The sequence below is a fragment of the Pan troglodytes genome, chromosome 9 (genome assembly GCF_028858775.2).
Source record: "Pan troglodytes isolate AG18354 chromosome 9, NHGRI_mPanTro3-v2.0_pri, whole genome shotgun sequence".
Classification (NCBI taxonomy): domain Eukaryota; kingdom Metazoa; phylum Chordata; class Mammalia; order Primates; family Hominidae; genus Pan; species Pan troglodytes.
The window spans coordinates 27,227,668-27,251,634 of record NC_072407.2 but is presented as its reverse complement, the minus strand read 5'-3'; the positions used below and the strand labels follow the sequence as shown (position 1 = coordinate 27,251,634).

The following is a 23,967-nucleotide window of genomic DNA, read 5'->3' as shown; positions in this document are numbered from 1 at the left end:
AGTTCAAGGATACATGTGCACAACGTGCAGGTTTGTTACATATGTATACATATGCCATGTTGGTGTGCTGCACCCGTTAACTTGTCATTTACGTTAGGTATATCTCCTAATGCTAACCGTCCCCCTCCCCGACCCCACGACAGGCCCTGGTGTGTGATGTTCCCCACCCTGTGTCCAAGCGGTCTCATTGTTCAATTCCCACCTATGAGTGAGAACATGCAGTGTTTGGTTTTCTGTCCTTGCAATAGTTTGCTCAGAATGATGGTTTCTAGCTTCATCCATGTCTCTACAAAGGACATTAACTCATCCTTTTTTATGGCTGCATAGTATTCCATGGTGTAAATGTGCCACATTTTCTTAATCCAGTCTGTCACTGATGGACATTTGGGTTGGTTCCAAGTATGTGCTATTGTGAATAGTGCCGCAATAAACATACATGTGCATGTGTCTTTATAGCAGCATGATTCATAATCCTTTGGGGATATGCCCAGTAATGGGATGGCTGGGTCAAATGGTATTTCAAGATCCTTGAGGAATCACCACACTGTCTTCCACAATGGTTGAACTAGTTTACAGTCCCACCAACAGTGTAAAAGCATTCCTATTTCTCCACATCCTCTCCAGCACCTGTTGTTTCCTGACTTTTAAATGATCGCCATTCTAACTGGTGTGAGATGGTATCTCATTGTGGTTTTGATTTGCATTTCTCTGATGGCCAGTGATGAGCATTTTTTCATGTGTCTGTTGGCTGCATAAATGTCTTCTTTTGGGAAGTGTCTGTTCATATCCTTTGCCCACTTTTTGATGGAGTTGTTTGATTTTTTTCTTGTAAATTTGTTTAAGTTTTTTGTAGCTTCTGAATATTAGCCCTTTGTCAGATGGGTAGATTGTAAAAATTTTCTCCCATTCTGTAGGTTACCTGTTCACTCTGATGGTAGTTTCTTTTGCTGTGCAGAAGCTCTTTAGTTTAATTAGATCCCATTTGTCAATTTTGGCTTTTGTTGCCATTGCTTTTGGTGTTCTAGTCAAGAAGTTCTCACCCATGCCTATGTCCTGAATGGTATTGCCTAAGTTTTCTTCTAGGGTTTTTATGGTCTTAGGTCTAACATTTAAGTCTTTAATCCATCTTGAATTAATTTTTGTATAAGGTGTAAGGAAGGGATCCAGTTTCAGCTTTCTACATACAGCTAGCCAGTTTTCCCAGCACCATTTATTAAATAGGGAATACTTTCCCCATTTCTTGTTTTTGTTAGGTTTGTCAAAGATCAGATGGTTGTAGATGTGTGGTATTATTTCCGAGGGCTCTGTTCTGTTCCATTGGTCTATATCTCTGTTTTGGTACTAGTACCATGCTGTTTTGGTTACTGTAGCCTTGTAGTATAGTTTGAAGTCAGATAGCGTGATGCCTCCAGCTTTGTTCTTTTGGCTTAGGATTGTCTTGGCAATGCAGGCTCTTTTTTGGTTCCATATAAATTTTAAAGTACTTTTTTCCAATTCTGTGAAGAAAGTCATTGGTAGCTTGATGGGGATGGCACTGAATCTATAAATTACCTTGGGCAGAATGGCCATTTTCACAATATTGATTCTTCCTATCCATGAGCATGGACTGTTCTTCCATTTGTTTGTGTCCTCTTTTATTTCATTGAGCAGTGGTTTGTAGTTCTCCTTGAAGAGGTCCTTCCCATCCCTTATAAGCTTGATTCCTAGGTGTTTTATTCTCTTTGAAGTAGTTGTGAATGGGAATTCACTGATGATTTGGCTGTCTGTTTGTCTGTTATTGGTGTATAGGAATGCTGTGATTTTTGCACATTGATTTTGTATCCTGAGACTTTGCTGAAGTTGCTTATCAGCTTAAGGAGATTTTGGGCTGAGATGATGGGGTTTTCTAACTATACAATCATGTCATCTGCAAACAGGGACAATTTGACTTCCTCTTTTCCTAATTGAATACCCTTTATTTCTTTCTCTTGCCTAATTGCCCTGACCAGAACTTCCAACACTATGTTGAATAGGAATGGTGAGAGAGGCCATCCCTGTCTTGTGCCAGTTTTCAAAGGGAATGCTTCCAGTTTTTGCCCATTCAGTATGATATTGGCTGTAGGTTTGTCATAGATAGCTCTTATTACTTTGAGATATGTTCCATCAATACCTCATTTATTCAGAGTTTTTAGCATGAAGGGCTGTCAAATTTTGTCAAAGGCCTTTTCTGCATCTATTGAGATGATCATGTGGTTTTTGTCTTTGGTTCTGTTTATATGCTGGATTATGTTTATTGATTTGTGTATGTTCAACCAGCCTTGCATCCCAGGGATGAAGCCAACTTGATCGTGGTGTGTAAGCTTTTTGATGTGCTGCTGGATTCGGTTTGCCAATATTTTATTAAGGATTTTTGCATCGATGTTCATCAGGGATATTGGTCTAAAATTCTCTTTTTTCGTTGTGTCTCTGCCAGGCTTTGGTATCAGGATGATGCTGGCCTCATAAAATGAATTAGGGAGGATTCCCTCTTTTTCTGTTGATGGGAATAGTTTCAGAAGGAATGGTACCAGCTCCTCTTTGTACCTCTGGTAGAATTCGGCTGTGAGTCTGTCTGGTCCTGGACTTTTTTTGGTTGTAGGCTATTAATTATTGCCTCAATTTCAGAGCCTGCTATTGGCCTACTCAGGGATTCAACTTCTTCCTGGTTTAGTCTTGGGAGGGTGTATGTGTCCAGGAATTTATCCATTTCTTTGAGATTTTCTAGTTTATTTGCGTAGAGGTGCTTATAGTATTCTCTGATGGTAGTTTGTATTTCTGTGGGATTGGTGGTGATATCCCCTTTATCATTTTTTATTGCATCTATTTGATTCTTCTCTTTTCTTATTAGTGTTGCTAGTTGTCTATCAATTTTGTTGATCTTTTCAAAAAACCAGCTCCTGGATTCATTGATTTTTTGAAGGGTTTTTTGTACCTCTATTTCCTTCACTTCTGCTCTGATCTTAGTTATTTCTTGCCTTCTGCTAGCTTTTGAATGTGTTTGCTCTTGCTTCTCTAGTTCTTTTAATTGTGATGTTAAGGTGTCAATTTTAGATCTTTCCTGCTTTCTCTTGTGGGCATTTAGTGCTATAAATTTCCCTCTACACACCGCTTTAAATGTTTCCCAGAGATTCTGGTACATTCTGTCTTTGTTCTCATTGGTTTCAAAGAACATCTTTATTTCTGCCTTCCTTTTGTTATGTACCTAGTAGTCATTCAGGAGCACGTTGTTCAGTTTCCATGTGGTTGAGCGGTTTTGAGTGAGTTTCTTAATCCTGAGTTCTAGTTTGATTGCACTGTGTTCTGCGAGTTGTAGTTTGATTGCACTGTGGCAGCGAGGGAAGGAGGGACCGGCAGGCAGTGGCATGAAAGTCAGCCCTGCTGCCTCTCCTGCCTGTGCTGTTCCTCAGCACCAGGTGAGTCCAGGAGCATGAGTGACCTGAGCCCAGGAGCGCTGCCGGGGTGAGGTTGGTCCTACCGTGGGCCACCAGTGGGGACCAAGGACTAGCATTTTAACTGCACGCGTCTCCTGAGACCTGGGCCTTGGGAAAACAAGGATGGCTTTTATTTGTCCCAGCTCCTTGTGGGAAATTTCAGAACTCCCCCAGTGAGAGACCAAAACCTTTTTATTTCAAAGGTGCTTTGCCCTCCAGCCCTAGTCATAGCGAGGAGATCACAGAGGTACAAAATAAAGAGGAAATAGACAAGGAGGGAATTGTCACCAAGCATTGTCCTCATAAAAAGCTGTGTCAATCACAGCAATGTTTCACCCTCAATGTCCTCTGTCTCAAGTGTAGGATTTTAGGATACTTGGAGCCAGAGAAAACCAGTTGGCCTGGGGATGCTGACAGCATAAAAACGTCCTTGGGCTCCAGTAATCACTACTTTAAGGTTTCCAGTTGGTGAGGGAAAGTAAGCATTTCCTTCTCAGTGTCTTCTGAGCTGGGGTCATTAAACAGCACACAAAGTGATTAGAAGTTTGAAGACAATTTCACAATGCTGATGTCAATGCCTGCAGTTAGAAACAATTAAAATATTGATTTTTTTTCTTATTGGATGAGAATTTACTGAGGATTAATTTATGTACAATAAAATGTGTAAATTTTATGTGTACTGTTAGTTGAGATTTGACAAGTGAATACACCATGTAAACATCAACTCAATCAAAATTGACAGCATTTTCATCTTCTCCAGAAAGTTCCCTAGTAGTTCTTTTTAGTTAACTCTCCTCTTCCAAAAGAAAAACAAAATAAGTGAAAAGTTTACTCTCCATCATAGATTTGCTTTGTCTGCTCTAGAACTTCCTGTAAATTGATTTATGGAATATGTAGTTTTTTTACATCTGACATCTTTCCACAACATGTTTTTAAATTTACTCAAAATGTTGAATAAATCAGTAGTTTGTTCCAATTTATAACAGAAAAAAATACTCCAATGTATTAATATACCACAATTTATTTATTTATTCACCCACTGATGAATATTTGGTTGTTTATAATTATTGCCTATTATGAATAAAGTTACTATGAACTAATTTTTAAATTTTTTTTGAGGATTCAGGTATTTAATTCCTTTATGTAAATGTGTCAGAGTGTAATTCCTGGGTTATAGGATAGGTATTTGTGAAATTTTATTAGAAACTGTCAAACTATTTCTCAGTGGTTGTACCATTTTTTTACTCCAGATCAAACTGCTCCACATCCTCTACAATGCTAGACCTTTCTCCTTTATCTTGTCGCTCAAGACTCAACAATTCTATTAAGTGCAAGGTGGAATCTTCTCATTGTGACTTTGCCCTCATGACAGATGATACTGAGCACTTATTATGTGTTTACAGATTTTGCTTATATCCACCTCTTAAGTTGCATATTCAAGTCTTTTCCCAATTATGTTAAATTGTTTGTCTTTTAAAATTATTGAATGGTGAGAGTTCTTTATATATTGTAGATACAAGTCATTTATCAGGTGTATGATTTCTAAATATCTTCTACTGCTTCAGCATGACTTTTATAAAGCAGAAGTTTTTAATTATTAATAAATCCAAATCTCTTTTCATGGTTAAAGCTGTTTGTTCCTTTTTTACCTTTTAAAAAACAGAATCTACTGTAAGTCACAAAGATATACTTCTATGCTTTCCTGTGAAAAATTCAGACATTTAGCCTTTAATTTCAGATATATGATCCAACTCAAATTAATTTCTGGGAGTGATTTCATTATGGGTCCATGTTTATTTTTTTTCCTGTGTGTATATCAAGTTGTTTCATCACCATTTGCTGCAAAGACTAACATTACCCCATTGATTTAATTGTACTACTTAATTGAAAATTAATTAGCATAGTGTGTGGGCATATTTCTGGAATATGGATTCTGTTCTATTGATCTATTTGTCTATCATCATGGCAAGACCATAAATTGTCATGCTTAATGAAAATTTACAATAAGTCTTGGCTGGAGTGTAGTAGCAGGATCTTGGCTCACTGCAACCTCCACCTCCTGGGCTGAAGCGACCCTCCCACCTTAGCCTCCCAAGTAGCTGGGACTACAGGCATGCATCACCATGCTTGGCTAATTTTTGTATATTTTTGGCAGAGACAGGGTTTCCCCATATTGCCCAGGCTGGTCTCAAACACCTGGGCTCCAGAAATCCCCCTGCCTCTGCCTCCCAAAGTGCTGAGATTAGAGATGTGAGGAACCGTGCCTGGCCAGTAAGTCATGGGATCAGAAAATGTAAATCCTTCTGCTTTGTTCTTCCTCTTTAAGATTATTTTGGCTGCCTAAGTCTTTGGATTTCCATGTAAATCTTAGAAGCAACTTCTTAATTTCTATAAAATATTATTCTTGGATTTTTATTTGAATGGTGTTGAATATATGAATAAACATGAGGGAACTGACAACCTAACAATTTTGAACCTTCCAATCAATAGTTACTCCATTTTTTGTGAAGGTGTCCTGGTGGCACAGTGCCTGGAAGGTGTTGTGCACTTGATACTCTCCATTAAGAAGGGCTAGTTGAACATTACGCTATTTGTTTTCTACTTTTTCATTAGTTGGTAACTACCACAAGATACTGAAAGTTTAGAAAAATTAAGAAAAGACTGAAATTGAGATTTAAAAAATTCACTATGGAACAAATTTTAAGGATACTGGTATAATAGATATGGACTCTGTGAGTCTGGAAAAGACTTTAACCTTCATAATTACTGAGCCCTCTCCATGAAAGAGAACGGAGGGGTGTCAGCAATTATTGAGGTTAAAGTCTTTTAGTACCTAAATTTATAGTACCTAAAATTTCATGACTATGGAATATTTTTTCTGTAAGATTCTCCCTTTTAATATTCTAAAATTTGCTACCGAGCTTAGAAAGTTATCATCTTAGGGAAAAGATGACAGATGAAAGAAAGCAAGACCATATATGAAAAATAGAGTTTATAAGCATCTGGGAAAAGTGAAACTTAGGAGGTGCATTTCCAGAAGTGCACTAATCTGGGAAATAAATAAGTGACAAAGTCACATGTCATCTTCATGATTTTCTTAAGTACCAGCTTTGCATTTATGTGTTTAACACAGATATATTATACATTTATATATGCATAACCGTATATAAACGCATCTAGATATGCACATATAAACATGTTTTCCTGATTACATGGAGTTCAGAATAATATAGTAATTATAAACACATGTCCCTCAAAATTCAGTCCTACTGACATCATATTTAGTAATAATCTGATTCTCTATGAACATATTGTGAAGTAGATGCCATTTGTATTTAATAATTCAACTGTTTAATAAATCCTGAAATGAATGGATAAAAGTAAAATTTCCATGTAATTGAATATTTTGTTTTTGAATTTTTAGATTGTTTTAATGAATTACTTATAAATCTGTTACAGTAAAAAAATAGAAAATTGGAGTTGTTTGTTCTGTCATTTAAAACCTTTTTGTTCCTCCACCATTGGTCATTTTAGACTGTTAATAAAATATCAAAACTACATTCAGGAAAAATAAAGACCTTGAATGCTGGCACCAAGCATCTGTATATTCTATAAAATCAGAAAGAGAAAACCTGTAATGATGGCTTCCACCTGGAGTGACCTCAGAATCACCTAGGAATCATTAAAAGTAAATACACTTACACAGATATCAACTGTGAATTACACAAAATTAACTCATAGAGCTTAGTAACATATATTTCTTTTTTTTTTTAAGACAGGAGTCTTGCTCTGTCACTCAGGAGGCTGGAGTGCAGTGGCGAGATCTCGGCTTGCTGCAAGCTCCATCTCCTGGGTTCACGCCATTCTCCTGCCTCAGCCTCCTGAGTAGCTGGGACTATAGGCGCCCGCCACCACACCCGGCTAATTTTGTGTAGTTTTGGTAGAGACGGGGTTTCACTGTGTTAGCAAGGATGATCTCAATCTCCTGACCTCGTGATCCGCCCGCCATTTCTTAAGATTATCCTCACCAAGTGACAATTATGCTAAGTCATTTTTTGGAAAGCAACATTTTAGACATTTTTTAAAATCTCAATTGATGTGCATACTTCTGTTTCATAAATTATTTACTTCTATGTATGGAGACACACTCAAATACACATCTGCTGCAATGACAAATGTCAGGTAATAAATTTAGGGCCCAGTGGGTCATAAAGCAGGGTATAACTGCTAAGAGGAAGCAAGAGGCACAGCACCCTGTTGAGTCTGCATCAAAAAGCAAACATGTTTACTGGACCATGAAAGAATATTGCTTAATGAGTATATGAGGGAGTGGGATATGGAGAGCAAAGAATTCTACACAGACACAAGCTGAAGGTCAACCCAATGAACAGTGTATTCATTGTGAATATTTTCATAGACACTAGGAGATATCATTATACTCTAAGTACTGATTGCATTGTAATTATGTCTGACTTCCTCGATGTGCTTATGAGTGCTTTATCCTCAAATGTACAGCTTAAAAGTTTTATTGGGAAGCATATTGTGAATACAAGGTGTCATTCTAGTTTTATGAGTCAGAAAATAGAGGTCCAGACTGTGTGAGATTTATCCAAGGCCATAAAGGAAAACAGAACTAATTTTTCACAATGCTCTTTATGTTCTACCATGCGATCATTCTCTATAACATTACTCTTCTGTAATCAAAAATATGTGTGTAGTTGGAAACTATAATATATTTAGAATTATTCTCATCACTGTGGCATACAGTGTAATTTAGAAACAAATTATCTGACTCTACAGAATACCTAGATAAAACAAAGCTAGGAGTTAACTTTCATTTGTTGCTTTCAATTTAGTTGGTCCATGAAACCTCAGTTGGCCTAAAAATCATTACAGGTCACTTTAGAAACCCAAACTAGAGAGGCATTCATAAATTCTCACCGTTACAGCTGTTTTATTTCCAGCAGTACAGTTATAATGACCCTTGCTAACTGTTTAGTTGGAGTGCAAAATGATATTTTTGGTACATTTAAGAGCTATTTACTAAAATTATTTCTTGTGACAGTTCACAGATTTTCGCTTATATTCCTGACCTGTAAAATCCATGTTGCCATTGTGTGAGATTGTTCAACAGGCAGCCTACTATCTGGCAGAGATGATGGTAATAAACACGCTCATGTTCAGTTTTAATAGAAGGGTTTATTGAGTTTATTTGAGTTTACATGTTTGTGCTTACTCCTCTTTAGGCGGAGAGATACTGCTGTAAGAAAAGGGTGAGGTGAAAGGATTGGATCTCTCAGCAACTTGACAAGACTGGAGGACTAGCTTGTGGTGGCATCATGGACTTTTTGACATCTACTCCTCCTCTTATGATTTCTATTCATCTCCAGGGTTGTGCTTGTGAATGTGTTACCTTACAAGACAAAAGGAACTTTATAGATGGAATTAATTTTGGTAACTCTAAATTTTAAGAAAGAGATTTTCCTAGATTAGCCAAAAAAAAATCCAAGTGCAAGCATAATTCAGAGAAATGAAAAAGAAGAGAAATGAAAGAAGAGATGCTTCAGGGAGGTAAGGCAGGAGTCAGATTTGAAGTGTGTGAGGGATTTGTCTTGGTGTTGCTAGACTTGAATGGTTCCATTCTCTTCTAGGATTTGGAGAGACTTCCTGCTGACAGCCAGCAAGGAAACAGGGACCTCAATCCTACAACTATATGGAACTGAATTCTGACAAGAACTTGAATTAAGCCTGGAAACAGATTCTTCTCTCGAGCCTTCATCAACCATGCTGATGCTGAGTTCAGCCCAGTGAAACCCAGAGCAGAGAATCCCAAGTGAGCTACATGGTGCCCAGACTTGTTACCTCCAGCACTGTGAGACGATACATTTTTGTTACATTAAGTCACTCAATTTGTGGTAATTTGTCACAGCTATAGTAGAAAATTATGTGGATCTTACGCATTTCTTTTTAGAATGTGAATATTTCAGATGTTGGAGAAACTATCTCCTGTAGTCAGAAAACTACAACCTACTGACCAAATCCAACCTACTGCCTGTTTCTGTATAGCCTGAAGCTCAGAATTATTTTACATTTCACAGTGGTTCTAAAAATCAAAAGAAACAATATTCGTGAAACATAGAAATTACATGAAATACAAATGTATGAATCCACAAAGTTTTATTGGAAAACAGTCACATCCATGTATCAAGAAGTCTACAACTGCTTTTCAGATACAAATGGATGGGCTAAGTAGGTGTGGCTGGGATCATATGGCCCACAAAGGTTAAAATACCACCAGAGCAGCTTTACCATGGTTCTCCCTACTCTTCCGTCAAAGTGCTTGGACATTCACAGAGGAAAGTCTGCAACAGAGTGTAATTCATCTGTATCTGCAGCCCTGAAATGCTTTCATCTTACTTAGAACTTAGACATTTGCTTAAAAAATTTTAGGTGAATTCTTGTTATCACTCTTTATGTGGCATGACAGTGTTTATCTCAGGTAAGCAAATGCTCAGGTCATGTGTCTTCTTTTAGGCTCTGCCACTTCCCAGATTTTGAGTTAGAGGGTAGCCCTCTAACTTCAGCTTTATGTTGGGTTCAAGAAAATCATTCATTTACAGTTTTTAAGTGTAGAAGTGATTCTCTTTCCAGCTCTCTATATCTCTGAACTGACACTAGATCCATCTTCAAGGAATGTTTATAGTTGAACCAAACTTTAGTAAGCACAGATATGAGAAGCATTTATTATTAATATTATTTATCGTTGACAAATCATAATCATATACATTAATGGAGCAAAATATGATGTTTTGATATACGTATTTACACAATGAAATACTATTCAACCTCAAAAAAGAGAAAATTCTGTCATTTGTGACAACAAGGATGAACCTAGAGGACATTGTTCTAAGTGAAATAAGCTAAACACAGGAAAACCATATAATCTCATTGATATTTAGAGAAGTATTTTCTGTCTCTCTCTAAACTCTAAATAATGATGATACGAGAACATTAATCACAATATGTATTGGGCTCATAACTGATTTAGTAAGAAAATGAATAGCCCTGTAGCTTTAAAACAAAATCCTTAAATTCTAGAATTTCTAATTTGGGTGTGAGGATTTTGACATTTTTGTGTATATTATCAGAAAGTGAGCAACGGTGAAGTACACCTGTGAAGAGTTCCACCTTACATAACAGTAATTAATTTTTAAACTCTTTAGTGAAAGAAAATGTTTGGAAATAGTGCTGCTACCAACTAGAAGGAGAATAGAATTGAGAATGAATGAAAATAATACAACTATTATTATGGCTCCGAAGCAGTCCTTGCCAAAGCATTTGAGTGGGAATTCTGTTTTCCTGTTTAAGAGAAGCACACAAATATGAAGGTTTTGAAGGTATTGAACTTGCAGGAAGAATTTCCAAGTAATGATAAATTTTCATAAGCTCATGAATAATGTCACTAGGGATTAATCTTATTACAGAAAAAGGATGAGGGATATATGGTCTTGTCTTCACGTAAGCTTTCCTGTTTGTATTGCCAATCATCTCTTTTTTAGAGCGGACATAATAAAAAAATGTGTTTCATCAAGTAATAAGAGTAGTGTCCCACTGTGTTTGAGAAGTGAAAATAATTTGGAGAGAGATTTAATGGATCTATCAGTTAGGAAAGAGATACATCTGCTCAAAAGAGATAACTTAAGGCCACATTTTTTTTTCGTATGAATCACACTCAGTTTGGTGTGGACCTCAAAGTTTTAGGTCCCAGAAAGTTGATATTGGTTAGAGGGCCCTGAGGTACATAAGGGTGATCAGAGAGAACTCATGAGAACTCACAATATAAATTAGAAGTAAAAGAAGTGAAATTAATCATTGATAAGAAGAGGTGGAAACATGGTATAGACTGGTCAGTGTATTACCTCACAATAGGAAAATTTTCATTGTTATTTTAGTTAGAAGATCAACATCATTATTCCTTTGATTATGTCAAAACATATTAATATTTTGTGTCTAAAGGCTCTATTATGCTCTTCACAAGTGTTATTTTAACTGTATTCCCAGAAAACTCTCATGAGGTAGATTTCATGATTTTTATTTTACAGAAGTGGAAAACAATGCTTAGCAGATAACAATTTTCAGGATGTAACACAGCTGGTTAGTGCATAGTCAGCATCATGTGTATATAGCCTGAGATCTTTACTAACTCCAGAGAGAATGTTAAATTGAAGAGAGTGGGAAGAAATCTCAGGAATTTTTCCAACACATATTGATATTTAATGATCTGTTCTCTTAAATGGGGAACATCTATGTAGTTCTTGGACAATTTATTTCAGGGGTCTCCAACCCCTTTGCCATGGAATGGCACTTGTACATGGCCTATTCAGAACTAGGCCACAAAGCAGGAGATGAGCAGCAGGCAAGCAAGCGAAGCTTCATCTGTATTTACAGCCACTCCCCATTGCTCACATTATCACCTGAGCTCTGTCTCCTGTCAGATCTGCTGTGGTGTTAGATTCTCAAGGAATGGGAACTTTATTGTGAACTGCACATGCAAGGAACGCAGGTTGTCCACACCTTATGAGGATCTAATGCCAGATGATCTGTCACTGTTCCCATCACCCCCAGATGGGACCATCTAGTTGCAGTAAAACAGCTCAGGGCTCCCACTGATTCTATATTATGGTGAGTTGTATAATTATTTCATTATATATTACAATGTAATAATAATAGAAATGAAGTGCACAAATAAAGGTAATGCGCTTGAACCATCCTTAAACCATTCCCCCTACCGCCTAGTACAAGGAAAAATTGTCTTCCGTGTAACTGCTCCCTGGTGCCAAAAAGGTTGAGGACTGCTGATTTATACCATATCCCTGCTGTGGTAGGGAGAAAGTACTGTTCAAAGAAGTTGCATTTAAACTGGGCATTTCAAATAAATTTTTCTGAAATGAATTAAAAATATAATTGAATATGTTACTCTTAAGAACTATGAGTTCTCTAGGCCTTTAAAATGAAGGAAGTTGATGTTATAGCTAACCTGTTGCAAATTTTTTTTAACAGTTTTTTTGACAAGGCCTCTGATAAAATTGGGAGGATGTGGGACAAGCCCAGCCTAACCCATGGTTGGTGAGATGGTAGAATTTCCAAAATTAGTAAGTGTATGTATTAATCCCCTATATATGCATCTAAGTACCTAGATATATTTGATTACTAACAGTACAATTACATATCACAACTATTTTCTACAATAATTTAAGAAGACAAACTGTTCTTCAAAAATATAATTCAACTTGACAAAACCAGATGAATTGAATAGATACATATATATGTGTGTGTATAAATATTTTATATCTAAGTATATATCTATATATATTTTTCAAGAGAAACAGGGGCAAACTAGAATCCACAAAGAAACCTGATTCGAATAGCTAATCACTAAGCAAAAACCAACCAAGATTTTTCTAACAGGTTGAAAATAGCAGAACTAACCAAGATTTTAAAAAATATGTGAATAGCGGAATGTTTATAAAATTTTACTGAAAGTAAAAACACGTAAGAAAATGCCATGGGGGAAAGCCATTGAACTATTTCTATAAGATTACTTAACAGGAAAATTATCTTCACTATACACATCCTTAAATTCATAACAAATTTTATTTAAGCTTATTTAACTTATGTCAAAAGTTAAAATTTTATCATGAATAATCATATAACTTTACAAGCTTAATTCCAAAAGCCAGCTATTTATCAGGCTGTGGTTTCAGATTGCTGAATATTTTTATATTTTTCTAAAAGAAAGAAATTCTGATTCACTTATCTAATTATGTAACATGAAGATACAAATAAAGCTCTGGGGCATATCACTTATATGGGCAAGTTCTCAAAAAGTGAACCAGATACAAGCTCCTCAATTAGTTTTAAAGGTCTTTCAGGGCAGGGACAGGGTCTTAGGCTTCTAAATAGTCTGTGCAGTTCATTAATAGCCTGCCACTTTTGTTGATTAGACACATGATTGTAAAAATCTGCCTGATTGTTGGCATTCCAATATTACCTCTAATCTCAATACAACTTGTAAGACGGATTCTCTTTCTTTTATATTATGAACTGTGGGCAGTTCAAATAGCAATGAAGTAATGTGAAGTAGCAATGAAGTAATAATATGAGTTAAGCAGTATGGGAGCTATGTACATAGAGCTTCATAATCATCCTTTAGACAGTAAGAAGTTCTTTGGGTTTTTTCATTGTATTTACAGACTTGATGCCACTCAGAATAACTATAATAATTTAAACAGATTTATATAGCCAAACTGTCTTAGATTTGTGACTTGGAGGAAGGAATGAAGACATTCAAAATATGATCTATGCCCATTCCCAATTATTCAAAGAATAGAGTAATTCAGTCTTCAGGAGTTACTCAGAGAATCACTCAGAATGACAAACAGATAACCTAAAGATTCAATCTAAGGAAACCTTCCATTATTTAAATTCTCCCACTCTCTCTTTCTCTTTCTTTCTGTCTCTATCTTACACACACATACACACACTCACACACACCCACATGCACACTCTTGCTTTCTAGTTTTCTTCAATCATTCAGAAATATTATTCTGAAGGATCTTCCTGACAACCGCTTTAGTTCATACTCCATACTTCAACCGTAAGTTTATTTCATTGTTTCTAAGATTTTTTTGAAAGTTATTCCAGGTTAAATTTTCCTTGATCTAAATATCTATCAGAACCTTACAGACAGTGAGAATCTCTCAAGCATACACTTGCTTATATTTAACCAGATAATCTCTTTTCAGCTAAAGAAATACAAAGTTTTCAATATTTTATTTTTTTGTACATAACCTTACAATGTCCCATTATTTGAAAGTCAGGATATTAAAAATAGTCTTTCTTTTTAAAGTAACATATTTCGTTTGCAGAATATTATATTTATATATAGTAAATTTAGAAAATATAAAAAAGATTTTGGAAAAGAGAGCCTTTTGCAATCTTACCACTCTAAAAGCCTATTAGAAATTATTTTAAGCTATTCTCCAAAATGGGATCACTTTTAGTAACTCTTAAAATGCTTTGTAAATAAATGAATGTATGTTAATTCACTTATATATTTGTAAAATTATCAAAATAAGTCAAGTTCTGAAGGTAGATTAAATAAAGGACCATTTGATTGTGAAATGTATAATTCACATTTAACAGGCTTCCACATTGCAGAGGGTGGTAATGAGACTCAGTCTATCAGGTTAGTACATTTGGATTGACAATTTAGTTCCAAATTAGAATCCTGATTGCCAGTAATCTCAGGCAAATGAACCTTAGAGAAAACAACATTATCTTATTTGAGGTTCTACCTAATCCCTCTGGGAAATTTTTCAATGAACTTAGTTTTCAGTATATGACTACTTCATGACTTTATAATATACTAACATTGACCTTATTAAAATATTTGTAATTATAGAGCTTTGAAACAGTAGGAGATAGAGCCTGAGATCTAAGAGAAAATGTTAGTTATATGTGTTTTTATTTAAAACATTTCTTAATGTATTCCCATTATGTGAAACTTCCCCCAAAAAGTCATAGGTTATATGAGTCATACAGTAAAGAGCTGAATTTATGTTCCTTATCATTTATTTCATGCATCAGTCAGAAATTAATTTTACCAAAAACAAGAATGTTCAACAGATGCTACTGTGTGATAAGAGTCTACTTCTCAAATTAATTATCATGAACACTGAAAGTGCTTCAGGAATACAACTGCCTAGTTCTATAATTTCCTGGCTACTGATAAAAATGTTCAATGTATTTTATTAGGAAAAGTAATACATTAATATACTTTTAAAGTAAAATATGGTTTTTACTGTCTTGCATATTGCAATTCAAGTCATAACTGCTGGTTTCTCATGCAAGTCAGTCACCCAAGGTAATATAATGTGATTGATGTAATCAGAATGGTTTGCTTATAAGGATGACATGTCCTCTTGAGAATTTAAGCTGTGGTGAAATATGTTGGCAGTAAGCACTTCCCTTACAGATAAAACCTTTTCTTTAAAAACATTCTAACTGTATAAATTTCTAGTTGAAAAATAGAAAAGTTGAAGTTTCTCTATTTAGAAAGTTTTTTTTTCTTTCTAATGCCAAGTTTAAATGTATTATCTAAAGTTTTTGCAATCGTAGCTCAAATAATAAACCATTCTTTAAATTTAACTGTAAACTAAAAATATGATACTTTCATTAAGGAAAGCAACCTATCCTCAAAAAGTATGCATTCTAAATCTATTCTTATAATTTACAATACTAAAATGCAATATCTGAATGATCTGAAGTTTATAATGCTTGTGAAATAAATTGTAAGTTATGGGACAGGCAAAATTAATGAGTCCTCAATAAAACTTCAGATTTTTCCAAAAGCATGCTCTGGAAAATCTTGTATTTGCTTTTGTGACATAATTTAGTGAAGTACCAATGAAGTAATGATATGAGTTAACTAGTATCTAATACACATGGCCAGACATATTTTATCCTACAAATTTGCTTTTGCAATATTCTATAAATACTTTTTTTCTTTCTATGCATTATTGTAATGAAGCACCAAAACCAAAATTACATGCACATTTCCAAATGCTAAGGGTGAAATACAATATACAACTTTACACAATTCATTTTAATCAGAGGATGAACACAGTTCCATGGAAAAGATCTTTCACTGTTCACATGTTCATCCGTTTCTCCTTATGCTTCATAAAGCAATCATTCTATGAAGCACTCTCTTTCTGCAGGGTTCTAAAGCTAATAAATTAGCACAATTAGTCAGTTATACAGCTCTTGACACAAAGGAGGAAAAAATACACAAGTATATATTACCTATCTGTTTTATACTAACAAAGCATTTTAAAATGAAACCTGAATAAATTGATTCACTGCCTAGAATTCTATGGTAGTTGCACAATCAAACTGTTTATCTGGAAAAATCATTATATATGACAAAAGCAAAGGAGAGTTATCAACTTTATTTATTGGATATGTTTTTATCATTTCAAAAGGAAAACATACAAAACTAAAAGCAAATTTAAGACATATCAACTACATCTTTTCTTTATTTTGATGTCTATGTTTCATCTTTTAAATATGCCCCATTTGAGCTTAATAATGATTTCATGCTTAATGCATTTTTAGTCATTCTTTCAACATAGCTAGTAATTACCAACATCTCTAACAGTTAACAACAGTAATTTTATCATTTAGGAGCTCATAATTAATCCCTCACTGCAGCCTTGAACTTGTGGCCTCAGCCTTCCAAAATGCTACTAGGATTACAAGAGCATGCCACCATGCCCTAATTTCACATTCATAACCTGCCAAAATTAAAGTTATTGGGATGTATTTTTATATTTTTAATTACATGGAGATGGAAATTTCAGATCATCAAGAGACAGAGTGTCACAGGATCCTTAGAGTGTCGCTTCACCAACTGGAAACCTCTAGAGCTGGTGGCACCTCTGCTTGAGTTTTACTCACACTGGCTGGCTTGTTCAGCCCACTCAGCCCAGCAGGCTGCACTTGGTTCATGCTTCTGGCCCGGATCCCATGCCTGCTAAAGGGCAAGCCAGGCACGGAGGGGCAAAAGGTGTGTAAGCAAGCAAGCACAGGTCTGGCCACTGTGCTCAGCCAGGAATTCTCATTTCTGTAGCAGGGGGGCAGCTTCAGGCACCAGCACAGGTGCCAGCTCTGTGCAAGGCTGTGGCTGGACCACACGTACAATAAGCAGCTTCTGCTGCGGGCACCAGCATCTTGACAAAGAGAATGCAGTGACACTCAAAAGCTTGGAGACACCAGGAACCCCAGAGCCCCAAAGAGGGTGTTACAGCATGGCACATTCCTGGCTTGGGGAGCCCTGAGTTCTGGGATCCCAGCAGGGTGACGGCTCTTCTCTCCTCAACACTTGCAGCATGGCAAGAGTTGGGGCATGTTTCAGCCCATTTGTCTAACAGCTTTTTCAGTCCCACCACCCCACTCTGGCCCACAGCTCCTGGGCTGGCCTGGCCCCACTGTTGCTTCCAATTGTGTGGGCCAGTTGTCTGGTGCCAGCAAAGAGCGAGAGGGATACAGTTTTACAGCAGCTCTGCCTGGGAAATGCTAAGGTCTGGGCCGCCAGAAGGGTTGCCACTCTTCACTCCCACAGTCTGGGAGCATGTCACCATCTGCAGTTTAGCCAGCTGGCCAGGAACATGATACAGCTCCTTTTGCTCCCATCATTCAGCGGGTCCCAAGTTCTTGTCCCGTGTCCAGGAAGAATGAGGTTACACAGACAACTGGAGGATGAGCAAGGTGGAGAAGAGCTTTATTGGATGGCCAAACAGCTATCAGAGGAGAGAAGACCCAAAGTGGATAGCTCCTATCTACAGGCAGTTAATCACAAGGAGCGTAGAGGAGACCTGAAGTACATAGCTCACATCCTCAGGCAGGTAGTCCCAATGAGTGCCTGAGTTGGCTGAGTCTGGGGTTTTTATGGGCTCAGAATAGAGGAACTACATGCTGATTGGTCCATGGGCAAGAGACAGTGCATGCTGATTGGTCCATGGGTGGCCATGGGCAGGACTAAAATAAGCACCATTTAATCAGCCAAAAGTCTTAAGGAAGTTCTCACTCCAGATTGCTGACTCCACCCAGAACTGGCAGTTCAGCCCCCAGGCTTCAGAACATCTTTGGCTTTAAGGTGGGGGTTCACCAGGGACCCACCCCTTCCCCCCCCAGGGACCTGTCTGCCTCCTGCCTGCCATCAACATACTGTCTGTGGTGCCCATGCTGTCCACACTGAGAGGTACCTGCAGGCCTATGCTGAGCCACTCTCAGCCTCCTGGCCTCCCTTTTGGGCTCACTGGAGCCCAAAGTTTGGAGGAGACCGAGGTAGCAAGGGCTGGTGTGTCAGTGCTGCCCCAAGTGCATACACACCCGGCCAGGTCACACCAGCACCCAGGCTTGGCCACAGCTTTGCTCTGCACCAGGATGGGTGGCAGGAGAGGTCAGGGAGGAGGAGTAGGCACTTCTGAGCTTGTGGGAGCAGGGAGCTTCCTGGGCTCCTGAGAGTGCAGGGATGCCCAGGTCCAGAGCTGTGTCTGGGCAGCTGCAGCTGCACCCAGGAGCAAGGGGCTCCCACCCCACCAACTCGGTAGGGTATGGGGCTCCTACTTGAATCACCTGTTCCCAGCCCAGTTCCCAGAGCATGCAGCCCTGGCCATGCCTCCCCTGCTACTGCTGGCATCCTCACAGCAGCTGCTCCAGATGGGCTGCTACCACCATCAAGAGGACAAACAATGAAAATATTCCCCTGTCTCTTTGTCCCTCCTTAAATCCAAGTCCAAGCAATATTCAGCTATTACCTTGGTAATCCCATCCCCCACATGGTCAACAATTTAATTGACTGTGTTTTCCCTTCCCCAGTGAACATTAAGCTCCATGAAGGCAGAGACCCTATCTGTATATAGTGCCTCTTTATACCAAGGCTAATATTAGCTTATTCAGTATTAGGAATCAGTTGGCATAGGCTTATAAAAGTATACCTAATTATATAAAAATTCCAAAGCTTATTTGCTGGGGATTTATTGCTCTTTCTCACTAAGGTAGCATAATTTTCCATCAAATGAAACAAAACAAGAATAATCGGTATGAAACTGGCCTAGAATAAAAGGTTAGGTGGTCACATTTTAATATATATAGTTTGTTAAAGATGATTTATTAGTAAATAAATCCCATGTACTATTTGGACAACTTTGAAATGTATTCTGTTATCAAAATATACAATGCTTTAGTCATATTATGAACAGGATCCTTTAGCAGAGTCCTAGCAACAATCTCTACTTTGTCTTCATAATTTTAACAATCTGTTAGATATTGTTGGAAAGAAATTAAGTTTTATTTTTATCTTTCTGAGTTTAAAATAAAACATTTTCTTTAACAGATTACATTTTTCTTTTGCAGCTGAAGTCTTTGTATAAATGGCTTAACTGTACCTGGAATTTTTACATACATAGTAAAAATAACTTTTCTCTCTCTTCTTTAACTGCAAATTATACATTTGCTAAGGGAAAACTGCAAAGGGATTCCAATTTAGTTTCAAATATTTCAAGAAATTTATAGTACGCTCTGAAATAGTATAGATGATACTGAATAGACATGCGTTAAAATTACACAGATTAGAATTAGCAGAAGTGGAATTCAAACCTACCTCTCTATAATTGTGCCCCTAACCATTATATTCATCTATTGGCAGAGCTTGGGATTTCAGAAAAGTCAGAGCAGACAGTGAAAAAGTCAACCAGAATATTGAAACAATTTATAAATATGCTTCATTGGAGGAGGGGAAGGGTTATCTTTCAATGATGGCAGACAAGATGGACTGTGATGATCTAACGTTAGAAAACTCAATGAAAAATTATCTAATCACACATTTATAGAACACCTAAAATATGTGAGTACTGCTTTAGGTTCTGAGGAAACAACGGTGCAGAAAAAAGATCCTTTCCTCATGGATCTTGCATGTTAATGAACTTTAATAATCTGGAAAAATTCAGTGTAAATGCATATAGTTGTTTATCAATTTATACTTTTAATAATTATTTATGGTTCTAAACATTCCATTTTGACATCATGACTTTTTGACCTTATACATATTCATCAAAGTCTTTAAAATCTAATTTCAGTTTCAAAGAAAACATTTTTTTAATTGATGCAACTTGGAAGAATATGTAGAACAATAATGAAAAACTCAAAATAACTTTAAGAGATGGAGTTTCACTACGTTGTTCTGGCTGGAGTGTAGTAGTTATTCACAGCACAATTATTGCACACTACAGCCTGGAACTTCTGACTCAAGGGATCCTCCTGCCTCAGCCTCCCAAATAACTGGGACTATAGAACATGCCACTGTGCCTGGCTCTCCAGAAGAACTTTTAAGAAAGACTGTGCATTCATTAAGTATATTATCTTAAAATATAAAACATGCAGAATAAATCCTCTATAATTTGTTAAGTTATAAGATGAATAAGTTCTGAAGGTCTAATGTGAAGCATGGGGACTATAGTTAATAACACTCGATTACATAACTGAAACTCACTAAAAGAATATATCTTACATGTTCTCACCACTTAAAAGAAAATGAAAAGTTTTTTAAAAGGTTAAAAATATTTTAAAAAGAAAGAAAGTTTTCGTAATGAATTTAGACTTGCTTTAAATGAACACAAATGTTCCAGGTCAAGAGTTATGACACGGAAATATTAACCTAACCAGTAATGTCAATATGTGTAAGTGTAAGAATAAGTGGAAAAGGGAAATTTTTCTAGGAATCTGATATGGTTTGGCTGTGTCACCACCCAAATTTCATCTTGATTTGTAACTCCCACAATTCCCACATGTCATGAGAGGAACTTAGTGGTGTGAAAACAGACTAATACTGTAAATTTGTACCAGTAGAGTGGGGCACTGCTGAAACAATACCCAAAAATGTGGAAGCAACTTTGGAACTGGGTAACAGCAGAGGTTGGGATAGTTTGGGGGGTTCAGAAGAAGACAGGAAAATGTGGGAAAGTTTGCAACTCCAGAGAGACTTGTTGAATGACTTTGGCCAAAATGCTGATAATGATATGGATAATGAAATCCAGGCTTAGGTGTCTCAGATAGAGATGGGTAACTTGTTGGGAACTGGAGCAAAGGTGACTCTTATAATGTTTTAGCAAAGAGACTGGCAGCATTTTGCCCCTGCCATAGAGATTTGTGGAACTTTGAACTTCAGAGACATGATTTAGGGTTTCTGGCAGAATAAATTTCTAAGCAGCAAAGCACTCAATATGTGACTTGGGTGCTGTTAAAGGCATTCAGTTTTATAAGGAAAACAGAGCATAAAAGTTCAGAAAATTTGCAGCCTGAAAATGTGATAGAAAAGAAAATACCATTTCTGAAGAAAAATTCCAGCCAGCTGCAGAAATTTGCATAAGTAATGAGGAGCCAAATGTTAATCCCCAAGACAATGAAAAAAATGTCTTCAGGGCATGTCAGAGGTCTTCATGGCAGCCCCTCCCATCACAGCCCCAGAGGCCTAGAAGGAAAAGACGGTTTCATGGGCCAGGCCCAGGGTCCCCATGCTGTGTGTACTGCATCCCAGCCACTCCAGCTATGGCTGAGAGGGGCCAACAGGGGCCAATGTAGAGCCTGGGTTGTGGCTTCAGTTGGTGCAAGCCCCAAGCCTTGGCAGCTTCCATGTGGTGTTGAGCCTGTGAGTGCACAGAAATCAATAACTGAGGTTTAGAAACCTCTACCTAGATTTCAGAAGATGTCTGGAAACACCTGGATGCCCTGGCAGAAGTTTTGCTGTAGGGGTGGGGCGCTCATGGAGAACCTCTGCTACGGCAGTGCAGAAGGGAAATGTAGGGCTGGAGCCCCCACACAGAGTACCTACTGAGGCAGTGCCTAGTGGAGCTGTGAGAAGAGGGCCAACACCATTCTCCAGACCCCAGAATGGTAGATCCATTGACAGCTTGCAACATTCACCTTGAGAAACCTCTGACACTCAAGGCCAGCCTGTGAAAGCAGCCAAGAGGGAAGCTGTACCCTGCAAAGCCACAGGTGTGAAGCTGACCAAGACCATGGGAATCCACCTCTTGCATCAGCATGACCTGTATGTGAGACATGGAGTCAAAGATCATTTTGGAGCATTAAGATTTGACTTTCCCACTGGATTCTGGACTTGCATAGGGCCTGTAGCCCCTTTGTTTTAGCCGATTATTTCTACTTGGAATGGGTGTACTTTCCCAATACCTGTATCCTCATTGTATCTAGGAAGTAACTGACTTGCCCTTGATTTTACAGGCTTCTAGGTGGAAGGGACTTGCCTTGTCTCAGATGAGACTTTGGACTGTGGACTTTTGAGTTAATGTTGAAATGAGTTAAGAATTTTGGGGACTGTTGACAAGGCATGATTGGTTTTGAAATGTGAGGAAATGAGATTTGGGAGTGGCCAGGGGCGGAATGATATGGTTTGTCTGTGTCCCCACCCAAATCTCTTCTTGAATTGTAACTCCCACAATTCCCATGTGTTATGGAAGGAACCCAGTGGGAGGTAACTGAATCATGGGGGCAGGTCTATCCCATGCTGTTCTCATGATAGTGAATAAGTCTCATGAGATCTGATGGTTATAAAAATGGGAGTTTCCCTACACAAGCTCTGACTCTTTGTCTGCTGCCATCCATGTAAGATGTGACTTGCTCCTCTTTGTCTTCCACCATGATTGTGTTGCTTGCCCAGCCACATGTAATGGTAAGTCCATTAAAACTCTTTCTTTTGTAAATTGCCCAGTCTTCAATGTATCTTTTTCAGTAGTGTGAAAACAGACTAATACAGAGTCTTTAAAAGGGCAGGTCAAATAACAAAAACTTATCAAAATATCTTTCATAGTATTTTGCTATTATAACTATGGGCATACTATATGCCCATCCACCCATTCATCCATCCATCCATTAGGCAGATATTTATTAAGCATCTTCTACATGCAAAGCACTATTTTAGGACCTGAGGATATATAGGTGAGATACATAGGTCACTTTCTTTCTATTGGATCTGAATATGTAAACAAATAAACATGTAATTACAGATTATGTTAAGTGACATGAGAGAGATAAATAAGGTGATGAGATAGAGAGTAACTGGAGGAATGTATATGCAAATATTTGTTAACTAAGGGCTAAAACTGTGGAAGTTGTAGATGTTAAACTTGTATGATTCAATTTCTTCTGTCTCGTAGCAAAGATAATCCTGAAGTTTATGTTTTATTTTCTGAAACACATGAACTTATTTTTTTATCTAGAAATCTTAGTCCTGTTTAGAGAAAAACATCATGTAAACCCAATTTCTCAAAATGTTGTGGAGAATAGTTTTATCTTCTTATTGGTTTCCTCATTAATTAATGAGTTGAATAAAATCTTTGACACATTTTTAAATAATTACAAGTAATACACATGATAATGAATCAACCACATAAACCAAGAACTACAACTATTTCTCCTAATGAATCATGCAGCATTACTTTTTTGAATGAATTTGACCAAAAAATAGCACAGTACAAAGAGGAAAAAGACTTGTAAATACAGTTAATCAAGAAATCAATCATGTAATTTAGCTAATTGTACAGAACAATTATTTGAGTTGTTAAATATTAGCACTTTGTAATGAATTTTGGGCCTTCTGTGGTTTCTTAGATAGATAAATGAAAGAAAATAATTACTTGAACTTTCATGTAACATCAGAAGGAAAAGATGGCTTTGGTTAAATAAAACTATCCTAAGAGCAATAAATTATTGTATCTGAGAATACATAAGATTTCATGCTTTTGATTTGTATTTCTTCAATTTCATAGACTATTTAAAATAACCTCTTAAAATCACTGATAAAATTACTGTGGTAATTAATTTTTAAGTCTGTTTATTGGAGTAAATGCAATTGCTATTTAAATTGGCATCACTCCTG

General features: G+C 37.1%; 1 protein-coding gene across 7 annotated transcripts in view; it reads right to left on the bottom strand.

Moving 5' to 3' along the window:
* GAS2 (growth arrest specific 2) overlaps window positions 1–23,967 on the bottom strand; it is a 731,425-nt gene that overhangs the window by 143,794 nt on the left and 563,664 nt on the right. For 2 of the 7 annotated variants that reach the window (XR_008538010.2, XR_010147515.1), the window contains one exon: window positions 14,563–17,764. The exons of 1 other annotated variant lie outside the window; for it this stretch is intronic. The gene's annotated coding sequence lies outside the window, so the exon portion shown is untranslated. Of the gene's footprint in view, window positions 1–14,560; window positions 17,765–23,967 lie in introns of those variants that run through there. 4 more of the 7 variants (XR_008538008.2, XR_008538009.2, XR_008538011.2 and 1 more) reach the window with 4 other exon arrangements.